The sequence below is a fragment of the Cynocephalus volans genome, chromosome 5 (genome assembly GCF_027409185.1).
Source record: "Cynocephalus volans isolate mCynVol1 chromosome 5, mCynVol1.pri, whole genome shotgun sequence".
Classification (NCBI taxonomy): Eukaryota; Metazoa; Chordata; class Mammalia; order Dermoptera; family Cynocephalidae; genus Cynocephalus; species Cynocephalus volans.
In genome coordinates, this window is record NC_084464.1 from 6,483,506 (window position 1) to 6,497,928 (window position 14,423).

The following is a 14,423-nucleotide window of genomic DNA, read 5'->3' on the forward strand; positions in this document are numbered from 1 at the left end:
CCACCTTTCAACACTTCCATAGTCTAATTTCCTACCCTCTTAATACCGTTACAATGGGGATCAAGCTTCAGTGAGTTTTGGGGAGACATTCAATCCACAGTACTGTAGAAAAGTTCTTTTGTTTTGTTTTCTTTTTAAGAAACAAAGACCAGTTGAATTTTATTGGGAGTTGGGGTAAGGGTCAGACTGGCTGGAAGCCTTGGCCAGCAGAGGCCCTAAACTTTTCTTTTAATTAATGAAAAAATCTATTTTTATACATATCCAGCAAACTTTTGCCATTTACCAATAAAAATCAGTAATCATCGAACCAAGCTAAGCCTCACATCATAAAGGACCGATGGTAAAATAGGCAACTGAACTATTAAGCAGCTCAGGGCTAACAAATGAGAGGATTAAAAGCACAAAATCATTTCCTAGTTTAGTAATAACAACAGCTGTCAATTATGAACCCCTACTATGTTCCAGGAAGCGTGCTTTATGTTTTATATACAATATCTCATTTATCCCTTACAATAATTCAGCTCTGAGATAGTCACCTTCCACAGAGGAGGAAAGCCAGGCTTAGAGACTTGAAGTGATATCGATGTCACAGAATCAGAAAGTGGATAGGTTAAGATTCAATTCCAGGTCTTCATGCCTTCAAAGACAATGCCTTTTCCACATGTCATGCTACCACTCAAGAACTCATTCATTCACTGAATTATGGATCAGTCACTGTTCCTAACAGTGGAATTAAAATGTTAGGGAGAATAAACATGTTTCTATTGTCCATGAAACTTAGATTGGTAGATGAATTATGCAATTATGTTCCGAATGTACCACTGACCATTTTAGAAATCACAATGTGGGTGCAGTACTTACGTTTTGCGGTGCTCAATCAGCAATGACGTTTTGATTTTTCTGTTACTGTTAGTCCCACAAAGTAATGTAAATAGGTTTAGCATGCAACAATGCTGTCCAAAATGTGCCATCAAGAAATATCATCAGAGTAACTGGTGTTGATGACATCCTTACAGAATTATACAAATATGATAACTCACATAGCAATAGTACAATTTAACTGCACATAGAAGAACCACATTCCACAGGATTTCAAAAATACATTAATTTTACACCTGTAGAAAACCTAAAGGGGCTGTGTGTGCTGTGTTGATCACTGAGGCATATCACTCGTGCCCACCACTGGGAAGATATTAACATATATCATACTCAGTAGAATAGTCATACACATCAATGTCATGGATATTTGACCTAAAACTCAGTGTGCCTTTCATTCCAGTCATGGAACAGTGGACATGCTTTTCTCCCTCAGGCAGCAACAAGAGTGCAGAGAACAATGCTCTGATTTGTATGTTGTTTTTATGGCCTGAACCAAGATCTCTGTTACAAATGTGTTTGTGTGTGGGAAATACTACAAAACAGTGGCTGCCCATATAATTTTAAAAGCACAATACTAATCCATTTATTTTAATAATGTGAAAATTCTTGGTATTTTTTAGCGATGTTCTTTCCAGAGATTTCACTATTAATATTGAATATACGTAAGAGTAGTTTTATTTCTAATACCTGCATAACAAAAGGGTTAGAAGTAATTAGTCTGGATATTTTGTGACAGTGATTGTGTGCATGTACTTTATAATTGGAATGATTGTTCAAGGTTAACGAGGCTGCTCTTCACTGTCAAATATACTTACTTCATTTGGAATGCAGCCCATACACTGCACTTACCATTAATTCAATGACTGTTTGGGTGGAACTTACTAAATAGATTGCCAAATAAAATCACAGTTACATTGTTATCTTAGTATTGCATCTCAGAACAATAGCCTGAGAACCACTGATCTGTTAGTAAAACCCAATACTGATTCTTAACCATAAAATATTAAGAGAAAATGCATTTGTATCATTTCTTTACTATGAGACTCAGATGTGGATTTTGCTACCATTATTCATTTATCCATTAATTTAAAGAACTTTGGGGGTTTTGGGGTTTTTTTTTAAAAAGCATTTGCTATGTACTTGTGCTACTGGAAATACAAAGATAATTAAGACAATATTTACCTTTAAAGACCTTACAGTCCAGCAGTAAACTCATAAAAACATAAAATTACACAATAGAAAAGTACAAGTGTAGAGTCATGCTTTGGATATTATGGGAGCACCGGGGTGGTATGCCCGGCCCAGCCTGCAGAGGAGACTGGGGAAACAATGAGCAAAGTGAACAGCCAGGGAAAGCTTACTAGGGGAGGTGATATGTGGGCTGAGGCTTCAAGGACAGGTATAAATAAGTGCACTACTCCAAGGAAATGAGCATGAAGATTGAGGTGGAGATAAGGGTAGGATACTTTTTGCCAGAATAAATACCACGTGCAAAGTTTAAACAATAAATCTCCAGCACTTAGCAGAGGGCCCCTGATACATAAGCCCTCATTATGTATTATTTAATTAATCATACTGTTTTACCTGTAGTCAGAGGAGAGAAATGATAATAAACTGAACTAGAACAATGATGGGGAAAAAATGACGGTAAAGAAAAGGATCAATTTGAGACATTTTTGACAAATTTGAAACAATTTGAGACTTTACCCACAGTGAAACTGGCAGGACTTGGTGATGGTCTGGATGGGAAGTTATGGAAAGAGTTCAGGATCACTCCAAGATCTCTGAATTAGATGAATGGGTGGGCAGCTGTGCCTTTAAAATAGAAAATATAAAACAGAAATGGAAGTAAGATTTCAAAGGTAATGATAATTAAGTCCATTTTGGATGAGTTGGGGGTATTTTTAAATGTATAAGTTGAGCAGACTAGATAGATGTGTTGCTCTCTCACAAGCTTTCACCTGGATGCAGAGATCTAGGACTAATTAGCACATGGTAATAGGTTAAAAACATAAGCATGGATAAAAATCACTCGGGGAAATATTATATAGTGAGAGGAGCAGTGGGCTGAAGACTGCTAAAGAACTCTGAGCAAAATCAACATTTAAGGAAGAAGAGGAGGAAGAAAGGCCTGTAAAAAAGTCATAAAAAGAATAACCACAAAAATAAAAAGTGAATTTTAAAAACCTGGGGCCCAAGAAGTCAAGAGAATAGCTTTGAGATGATAGACCATTTAAAAGTAGCACAGAGTTTTAATCAGGTTAGTACTATAAACGCACTGGATTTAGCAATCGTCATCCCTGACTTGTTAAGTTGGCAGTGGGGATGGAAACCAGGCTACTATCATTAAAGAGTGATTGAGAGAGTGGATGAGGAGATGAAAAATGGCTAGATTTCTTTATATTACATAGCCCATCTACACTTTCCAAGATAAAAACAATATCAAAAGATAAGAGCCAAATGCAGCAGTGCTCTAGGCATGTAACATTGGTGGAGTAGCATCCAATGTGAAGTCAGCAGAGATTTGCTGGGCTTGCAGCAAAATAGAAATGGTTATAATTCCCAAAAGAATTTTCTAAGATCAACTCTGGGAAACAAAGTGTGCTATTAGATGTCCAATTAAATGAAACAAAGATTCCCTACAGGCAACCTGAAGGGCATGTAACAATTGCTCTCAATCATAAGAATTGATAGTGAAAATGCACTCTGCATGGAGCATGACATGCCATAGCACACCATTCAGCAATTTGAAAAACATCACATACCTAAATCGGTGTCCAAAAGGAATTGTGCAAAATAGGCAATGTGTGGACAAGAAATCTGTTGGTAGCTCTGTGGCTCCAGCCCTAATTTGTTCACTAACAGCTCAATACATTTATAGTTCATTAAAAGATAACATTTAAAGTCAATTAGAGGCAGCATTTCAAGGGCTAAGATCAGATCATTTGATAACATATGCACCTGTCTTTGTCAGTAAAATAGCCCACTGTTAATTAATAAATATAATTTAGTAAGATTTCAGATTTAGTATCTCTTTTCACTTATTTTTCAAAAGTATTTATTTGCAATAATTAATACATAGTATTTTCAAATATGCAATATTATGTATAGAAAATTAATTTTAAAATTTCATATGGCATTTTTGTCCAGTAGTTACAAATATGTATTTGAGAATGAAGAACCACTGACTCATTTATCCATTCAAAAATTCATTATTCATTATTCACTAGGTGCCATAGTATTTTGTGCAAAAGTACAAGGCAGGCTGTGGAGAAACAAAAGTGAAATGACATGTTCCGTATTGTCTTATTTATGGTCTGTTGGGAAAACAATGCCAAAAAAATTACTACATATAAAAAGCTAAAATGGTGCAAAAATTGTGGGAGATCAAAGGAAGGACTTCTAGAGGGAAACCAGAGGAACTATGAAAAAATTTTAAAAGATAAATACTTTAAATACTAAATATTAAAAGGACTGATGGAATTTATTTCACTTTTGAAAGTCATGCTGTTGTGGGCATTTGTTAATCGTGCCCCCAGCACTAACACAGGCCATTTTCAGCCATGGGTTTGGGTGAGGCTGCCTACATGCAGATCCAGAGATAGGCCCTGACTAATTTAGGCATAACTTACACTCATAAAGATTGGTTCAGGAATGGACACATGATGAAGATATGACTGTTAGAACATCTAGGAGGGAAAGAAGGCTGGCGCTTCATACCAAGATTGTTTGTTGGTTTGTTTTTTGTTTTACCTGACGAAGGATGAGAAAAGGATGAAACCCTAGGATCTGTCTGCAGCCACCTTTGACCAATGAGAAAAGAGTCTACCTGAAAAAGGTGTTAGCACTAAAGAGGCAAAGCAGAAAAATGGAGAGAACTGAGCTCTGGTCACATCACTGAGTCCTGAATCAAATCAAGCTTCACGGTATATGGGCAAACAAATTCCTTTTATTGTAACCAGATTGAAATGTGTGGTCTATATCTCTCAACCTATAGTACTCACCCATTTAAAATTTAATATAATTGAAATCTAGGGTAATGCATTTCTCTGAAAGCCCCCTCCCCCCAACACAACAAGCATGTTCAATATCAACTTAAACATCCCAAGTGATGCAAAGCATTATAAAATATATCCAATATCATGTTACACATAGAGCTGTGGCACAAAGCAACTCTTTCCAGAGCAAAGGTATATGTAAATGCCTGCTAAAGTGAGAATTTAACCTACCATTCTAAGGTGGGACATAGTGTCCCCGCTTTCATACATTTTTGCCTATTCTAAGGACAGAGAATTTGAGAAGAAATGAACACACACTAGAATAAGGGTCAAGCCCTGAGGAGGCTTTTTAAAACAAGAGACATGATCAATGAAAGTTACTTGGAGGGAAGTGACACTGATGGAGTGAAGTGACACTGACTCTGAAGTATAAAGATCAAATGAAAATTGGGGGGGAAGATAATCTATTCAATATCTAAATGATATTAAGTATTAATGATAATTAATAGAATTATTAATTATAAATTAAAGATTAAATTATTAATAATTAAATTACCAAATATTTGGATATTTGGATAATTTTTAGATACTTTCTCATCTCTTTGAATTATACAGATTTCCAAATCTGATTATATTTTAAAGATATATCTATAAGAATAAACACATTTGTAACATGTGAATAGCACAAAACAGATTTCTCAGACTAAATGCTCAAGGGCCTTGATTAACTAGGATGATTTCTAAACCTGTGAATAGAAGAGAAAGGGGAAAAAGGTTCTGGTTAATTCCATGACCTGCCCTATTAAGTAGTCTGAAAACCATTTTTACAATTAAAACATTTTAAAACGAGTGTAACAGTTGATTGTACATATCTGTGGGGCCCAGAGCTGAATATCAATACCTGTGTGCAATACGTGATGCTCAAATCAGGATGATGAGTATGTTCAACACATTATACCCCGTAATCATTTTTCACGTCCCTTTACCAATTCCTTCCTCATCCCTCCTCCTTTACATCTTTTTTTAATTACTGTTTTTAAATTGTGAAATAATTATAGATTCACAAGAAGTTGCAGATAAAGTACAGGGAGGTTCTGTATACCCATCACCCTGGTTCCCCCAGTGTTTACATTTTACTTACTTCTGGTACAATATGAAAACCAGGAATCTGGTATTGGAACAATGTATATGTAGTTCTATGACATTTACACATGTGTGAATGTGTGTAACCATCATGGTCAAGACACAGAACTATTCAATTACCACAAAGATCTCTCTTGTTCAACCCATTTCTAGTCACTTCTACCTTCTAATCCCAACCAAAACAAAAGTTTCAAGTAACAGTACTTACTCTTCCTAGGTAAGACGGCTCTATTTATTTTCTATTTAAATCTGGTCTAGTCTACTTTATTTCTGTAAATGCTGTCCCCAACCTTTGGTGCCATGGCCTATTAGTAGGTCCTGATCCTCAACTTTAAAAACAGTACAATAAATGAGAAACTCCAAATTTATTCCCCTTGAGATTTTGGTTTGGGGGGAAAAACCTGACTTACAGTGAATTCTCTTTTCTAACCACAGCTGCTCATTTCTGGTGATTTCAACTTTGGTCTCACCCTTCCATAGCTTTTCCTAGCCTTTGAGGTTTTAAACTCTTCTCAGATCACAACGCAATCTCCAGACCTAACCAATTTATTATTCCAATGCAAAGAAAACAGATTTGCTAAATAAATTCCAATGTATTAATTCACCATGAGATTTATAATAAACCAATGGGGTTTGTTTCAATCAGCTCCTACTAAGAAAATCAAATACTATTACAGTAGAGTTGCATGGTAAATGCGGATACTATAAAAGGTGGCTTGGTCACCCTTCTTCTGTACAACTGAGGAATATACTTTTGCCCTCAAGGATCAATTCTTGTCCTCCGTTCTTTAATACTGAAAAGCACTAACAAAATTACTACTCTTCAACCCTCCTTTTCTTGACACCCAGGCTGGGGTAGAGAATAGTGGTGGTGGTAATTTAATTCTAACACCTGAAATTACCTCCTGGGCTTGCGCTAGTTTTCTCAAGTTCAACTTTGTGGGAGTATCAGGATAACGTTCATCTTTCAGACAGGAAATACAGTTTTAGTTTAGATTTTGCAAATACTTAGCAACATAACAACAGCTCCTTTTCTTGTTCAGTGTGCAATTTTCTCTTTGGCTGTCATTCAGGTTGGGCCAAAGAACCAAGCCACAAAGGCTCCTCTTGTGGCTTTATTCCTACCACATATTACCTGTAAACGCTCAGCCTCTTCTGGACAGGCCCACGGTGGTGATTAACAACCCTCGGGTATATGGATCACTTTCTGGGATCTTAACATTTATGACGATTATGATCTCATCTAGTTTGACGTGAGAAAAAAATGTCCACCTTTCACTTCAGAAGAAAAACAGAATAGTTTAGAATTTAGGTACAAAGATGTGGAAAGAGCACATTCTTCCCCGTCCCCGCAACCAGCTGGAGCCTCTTCACCGACTGTCCTCGCAGGGGCGGCTCGGCCCGAGGCCCGGGCTCAGGGGGCGCAGCGGGCAGCGCGAGCGGCCGGGCACCGGCGCATTACGGCCCGGCCCGCGGTCACCGCCCCGCCCCAGCGCCGGGCGCTCCGCCTCCCACAGGCCGGCGGCGGCCATGGCGGCCAGGCAGGTGCAGGCGTTGGCGGGCGCCGCGCTCGGGGTCAACCTCCCGCCACCCTGCCACCCAAACCCTTCAAGGTCGAAGCAGGGTTCCGAGGACAGCTCAGCTTAACCCTCTGCTCCGCTTCCCCAGGAGACTGCGGCGGCTCCGAGCCAGGCTCGCAGGACAGGCCGGAGGGAGAGGCCAGGCGCCCGGCGAACGCAGAGCTCACGGCGGCGGCGCGGGGGATCGCGGGGCTACACGCGGCCGCCCGCGCGGTGAGACCCCCTCTGCCAGCCCCGCGCCCCCGGGGTCTCTGCGCCTGCGCCTCTCGCGCGCTCCCGACCCGGAGGTCGCCGGCAGAAGCAAAGGCAGCGGCTGGCCCCCGACACGCGCACGCTCTTCCTGCTCCGACAATGTCGCTTGAAAACTGGCCACAGTTTCGCGTTCTGGACAAAAGGTTTTACCAAATATCTGTCTTGAGCATGAGCGTTACTCGTTTTCTGATCAGCGTCCTAGCTAGACTCTGGTCGCAGCGTGGGGGTCTCACCACTGCCCTCTCCTTCTTTCCTTCGACTCTAACGGAGAGGAAGAATCTACAGTTGGAAACTACAGCCAGTTGTTTATATTCTTCCTGGACACTCTTGAGCTTTATTTTCCTTCTGTTTTGCGAACTTCACAATTGCTTGTTAGCACCAATATCTAAACTTACCATTTCCCTTCACGGTTTCTAACAACTCAGACCACATGAGTTTAAAGGTAGCATATTTATATTTTTATTACCTTTACAAAAGAAACATTGAGATGAAAAGAGAGGGAAACCGAGTCCATAGTAAAGACGGAAAAGTAATATGAAATTAACCTATGTAAGAAGGTGTGTGTGTGTGTGTGTGTGTGTGTGTGTGTGTGTGTATGTGTTTGACAGGACTAGTATTATATAGTGTCACGTGTGTGTGTCTCCAGTACTTTTTTTTTTTAATTTTATTTTGTCGATATACATTGTGGCTGATTATTGCTCCCCATCACCAAAACCTCCCTCCCTTCTCCCCCCCCCACAATGTCCTTTCTGTTTGCTTGTCGTATCAACTTCAAGTAATTGTGGTTGTTATATCTTCTTCCCCCCCCCCCGTTTTGTGTGTGTGTGTGAATTTATATATTAATTTTTAGCTCCCACCAATAAGTGAGAACATGTGGTATTTCTCTTTCTGTGCCTGACTTGTTTCACTTAGTATAATTCTCTCAAGGTCCAACCATGTTGTTGCAAATGGCAGTATTTCATTCGTTTTTATAGCTTCCAGTACTTGACAGGACTAATATTATATAGTGTGGCTTGAGCCAGAGGGTAGAGAAGAAAACCTTGAAGGTTGCTTAAAGTTGACTGTTTTTTCCATTGACAATTAGTAGGCCCTGAGAATCCACTGTCTGACCCATTCAAGTGTTGAAACTAAAGATTCATGAGGAAATGGCTGGCGGCTTTTGATTGTTCTTGTTTATACTCTTCTTTTTAAAATAAGGAGTGTAGTTTCTTCTCATACTCCACCATATAAATGTGGTGGATATAAGCGAAAAGTTTCACTACTTTTAGAGCAAAAACCAGTGGCATGTAAGAACGGTTTCAATCAGCCTAAGAAAGGAAACTTTTTCTCACTGGGGGAATCCACACTTGTTTCATCAGTGTCAGTATCACAGGTTAAATGACTGTCCAGGAGACTGTAAGTAAACCCACTAACAAGCTTGTTTTTCTTTTTCAACAAATCAGAGCTCCCTCATGATGGTCCTTCCACGCCTCCAGGCAGATAGCTCTCTTACCTTTTTCCCGGTGCCGACGTGTACCACTGAACATCTTGCTCTCCAGTCAAACTGTCAGCATCTTGCCACATCTCTGTCTGCTGCCACCATTACGTGAGGCTCATTTATTGAGGACAAATTAAGTTTGTGTGGGCAGCCAAGGAGCTCAGAGGTGCTCAATCAACGTGGGAGGCAGAGGAACAGGAGCATTCGCAGGAGCAATCAGGCTTCCAGTTTGCCAGATAATTGCCCTCAGAAGATTCCCAGAAGCTATGAAAAGTGAAAGGAAGGCTGCTACAGAGTTCCCAGCAATTTTTGTTTTTCTTCCAAGTCTGAAAACACAGGCTTTGTAAATAAAGTGAGGTCTTGACAATAGATTACTCTAGAGTAGTGTTTAGTGCTCCCAGTTTCATGTGATGTGCTTCTGCGGTTCCAAAGGATTTGGGAGGCCCCTTAGACCATCTTGGGACTGCTTGCTGGATTTCTGCTGCCCTGGTCTAACTTTGCAGGAATGCCTTAGCGTGAACCCAGACTTGAACTTTATCTGTCCTTTTGCTCCACACTTTATTGAAGAATCATAAATTGGTTCAAACCTCAACCAGGATAAAATACTCAGCCATTAAATAAGAAATGGTTAACATATACAAAATCATAGCTAGATAGGAAAAATAAGTTCTAGTGATCTACAGTAGTGCTAGGCATCTATAATCAACAATAATTTATTGTATGTTCTCAAAGGGCTAGAAGAGAGAAGTTCAAATATTGTCATCAAAAAGAAATGACAAGGGCCGAGCCCGTGGCGCACTTGGGAGAGTGCGGAGCTGGGAGCGCCGCGACGCTCCCGCCGCGGGTTCGGATCCCATATAGGAATGGCCGGTGCACTCACTGGCTGAGTGCTGGTCACGATAAAGACAAAAAAAAAAAAAAAAAAAAAAAAAAAAAAAAAGAAATGACAAATTGTTGCAATGATGCATTGTATACTTGTATTGAAATATAACTATTCCGTTTTTTAAAAGGAGTTCATGGCTCATGCAAAAATATACGTCAGAAGACATGCAAGTTTCCTGTGTGTTTTAATGCAAAGGCTCTATGCAAGAATGGTGCACTGAGTTACTTGCATAGTAAAAGGGTTATATGAAAAGCCTTTGGGAAAGTTCCTCTGCAAAAACTCAAGGTTAGTAATATAACCCAAAGGACTCAAATCCACAGAAGAGGTTGTGTTATTTACTTTTACCTTCACACAAAGTACTTGGGACACTTTTTCAATGTAGGTAGAGTATTCTTCCCTGACATTTGAAATGTTATACTAAACGTTGCTTTTGATCAAACTTGTGAAAGCAGTGAGTGTTAATATGTTAAAAACAATACTTTTTTCACTTAAAATAGAGCTAACACACTCCAAAAAAAAAAAAAAAAGGAGAGAAAATAGTGTAAAATGTGCAATGGAGTAACATATCATGAAGGTAAAGAAAAATGTTCAATAATAGCAAAGGTGATACTTTTCTAAAGGGACTGTTGGTTTTGATTAACACCTTTTCTGTAAATTTGAATCATTACCCACATATTTTAAGTACTGAAATTGCAACTGCAGCTTCTGAGTGAAAGTTCATTTTCAGCCTCTTAAGCTCTTAAAATCATTTAAATCACCTGTTATTAAACTCATTCCCTAGAAACCAAATGAAAAATATTGAAGCAGTGGCTACATAGTTATTGGGTATAGAGTTCTTGTTTTTCCATCAATTTCTCATTTTTCTCAAACTGTATATTTTCTTCTTATGTCACATAAAGTTGGATTCTGTATAATGTCAGAATGCATTCAGTTTTTAATTGCAAGTGCCACTAACATTGCTGGGAAAAAGCTTAATATTGTTTAAAAAGATTTTTGCAGTATTTTATGAGTAGATGGTGAGGAGATATGATGAATATTGAGATTAATGAATTGTTTTATGTTATTAATCTCCAGGCTGGTCAGGTAAACTATGTGGATCCAGCTACTGGCTATGTGGTGCTCACACAGCTTGCCCACTTGCAGAGAGGTGAATGCAGTGGCTGTGTCTGCAGACACGTGAGTAGCAATTCTCACAGCAGCAGCTTGCAGTTCAAATAAATACCTATTATTTGAACAACAGTCGAATAAAAAAGCCAAATTGACCTGGAGTGCACTTTTCACAAGCTACTTTAGTCAAGGACAATGAAGTCCTTAGTACCAACATAGGACCTTTAAAGTTAATGGAATTTTGTTTCATTTCACTGTGAGCATCAGTTCCTTTAAATGCTTGATTTGAAATTCATGGGAGCTATTTATTACAAGGGAACTTTTCATGAGGTTTCAAATAAGTTGTATTCAGTAGGCAAGTGCAAAGAGGTCAGGAAAAGAAATCTAAAGTGTTGCAAATTAGATCCCAGAAAGCATTTTCTTCATTATTAGCTAAATATATAGCAACTTGCCCAGCATTGAGAGGTTGGTTTCCTTCAGATGATGACTTTTTCTTTTCTTTCCTTCTCTTTTCTATCCTCCTCCTCTCTCTCTCTCTCTCTCATTCTTTCTGTGTTTCTTTTCTAGTCTGTATTTAAAATAAATGCGAGACAAGATTAACCCAAATTTAGTTGTGTACTTTTCCTAAAATGTTTGTTTCAACAGATGCATCTCCATATTCATTGATTAGGATGAAATAACTACTCCTTTCCTACTCTGAGCAAAGCATGAACGGGAATGGGTTCCTCACTATTACTTTTTCAAAGCATAGTAGTAAGGTAAATTGTTATAGGGTCAAGATTATAAACAGATAACCACCTCTGTTAACAGAACACTTTGTATGTTTTAATGCAAAAAGATGTTATTTCCTTTAACTGACTCACTTTATAATTAAAGAATAGACACTAAATGCATGTCTCAATTGCAGCCAGTATTGGAAAATTAAGCCTTCGCTTTCATGTATGTTCCTACCTGTGCCATTAGCTGTTTCTAATCAAATGCATAAGAGCTTTGCATAAATTGAGGACTTGAGGATTTTCTGAGTGGATTTTTGACAGGAAATTTCTTAAAGTTGGAAGGGTGCATTTAGGAAATGGTTCTTGGGCCCTAATTAGGACCATTTACCTGAGGTTGCTATTATTCTCCCCTTAGTTAGCAGGGCCCGATAGATCAAATAATCTATGTAACATTGTTAGCAGTCTCTAAAAGTGTACTTTTTCAAGATGATTGTTCAATAACTCAATAATAATTTGTTTTATTTTTTCTACAGTGTCCGTATGGTCAAGTCAATGTTAAAGATTCATCTAGGGCCGAGCCTGTGGCGCACTCAGGAGAGTGCGGCGCTTGGGAGCGCGGCGACGCTCCCGCTGCGGGTTCGGATCCTATATAGTAATGGCCGGTGCACTCACTGGCTGAGTGCCGGTCACAAAAAAGACAAAAAAAAAAAAAAAAAAGATTCATCTAAAAAGAAGCAATTCAATTCATATTTTTATGTTTGACACAATTTCATCTCACACTGAACCTGGAGTCTAAAAAGGTCATCTTTCTGGAGAAACAAGGGAATGAGGAAGGGACATTCATTTTGAAAAGGGGCCCAATGTAAGACAGTGTTATGAGAAAGCCCTTTGGAAGGTGGAAATAACTCAACCAATGCCTTCTCTCTACAGGCGCTCTTTCTCCTCCCAGTGCACTTCCTGCAGTAGGGAACTGGCCAAAGAAGAAAGGACATCCATAACATCATCCTATGTGAGATGTTTATGATTCTTCCTAGCAGAACTTCAAGCCTTGCTGGCAACAATAGCAAAGGAACTGCTGGGGGTGTGGGGTGGAGAGACGCTCTTACTCTTTCCTGCACCTGGAGCCAGGAGCCAAGGTCTGAAGTTCACTGTGGTTCTGTAGAGATGAATGTGAACCACCCATCAGGGGTGGCAGCTCCCACATTAAACACAATATGACCACATAAATGGGCCTCACTGCAAGAGTTTTAAGCTATATTGTATTCACACATTGTAAAAATTCAGGTTTCTTATTAGGTGTCTGTGTACAAACACATGTGGATGCTGAGAAATAGAGACTTCCAGGTTTAAATCAACTGTGGTGCTGCTCCACTTTCAAGGTTTCTGGAGACTCCTGCCCCAGGGTGCAATAAATCAAGGGAGATAGATTTCTAGATTATTTCTAACAGGGAAGGACCCAATAGAAATGGGAATCTTTTGGGGGGGGCGAGTTACCATAGGAAGGGGTGGAGATGGATTCCTGCAGTGGTGGTTCTTCCCTTGGCTGGGGAAGGGCCCTGCCCTAGGCAGACCTCGCAGCAGGTGGATCACGATGCACACTCCTCTCTTCAGAAGCCACACTGCCCCCAGCGACTATGCGGAACAAGGAAAAGAAGGGCTTTTATTTTTTTCGGGTAAAATGTGGGGCTCCGAAACTGTGCGTTTGGAACAGAGGGGCCCTGAGAAGAAGAGGCACTCTCTGGGCCAGGCACAGGTCTGTGTTCCAGCACAGTGCCCTTTCTCCAAAGGCTTTCCCAAAGTCTGTTCCATGTGCATGTTCCTCCATCAAAAACCACTGGGGTTTAGATTTGTCTCCTCCAATCGAGGCTGGGGAGGAGGCTCACTACTACACAAATGGCAACTGGCATGTTGCTTTCCAACGAGCACTTTGAGAACACAAAGTCCCGGGCCAGCACACGAGGAACCTCGTCCTCCACTCCTTGCTGACAACTGCCATTTCATCTTCTCAGTCATTCAAGCAATGGCTTTGAGTTTGTGGACTGGACAATTCATCCACGGAGAAGAATTTAAAACCCGGTGCCATTTTTTCACTACCTTGCAACAAATTCAAGGTACTTCTAGATGCCAAAACAATCCCCTCCCCAAAGGGGGGGGAAAAAGAAAGAAAATTTAGATATAAAAGGGGGAGTGGGGTTCTGCACCCTCTGTGTGCCTCTGTGGAGAGCCTGATTTCCTAGAAAAATTGTCAAAGAACCCACAGCTATCTTTAGCCAGGGACTGGGTTGTCCCTGGAACGTCCAGCCTACCCTGGACCTCTCGATACCCTGATGGGTATGGGGGGGCTTCAAGGGTTGACCCTTGTTCCCACAAACGATTTCAATTGGGCTC

At 39.9% G+C, this 14,423-nt stretch overlaps 1 pseudogene; it reads left to right on the plus strand.

The window, feature by feature from the left end:
- Positions 1 to 7,550: 7,550 nt before the first annotated feature.
- LOC134378222 (uncharacterized protein C1orf53-like) lies at positions 7,551 to 13,248 on the plus strand (annotated as a pseudogene).
- The last annotated feature ends 1,175 nt before the right edge of the window (positions 13,249 to 14,423 follow it).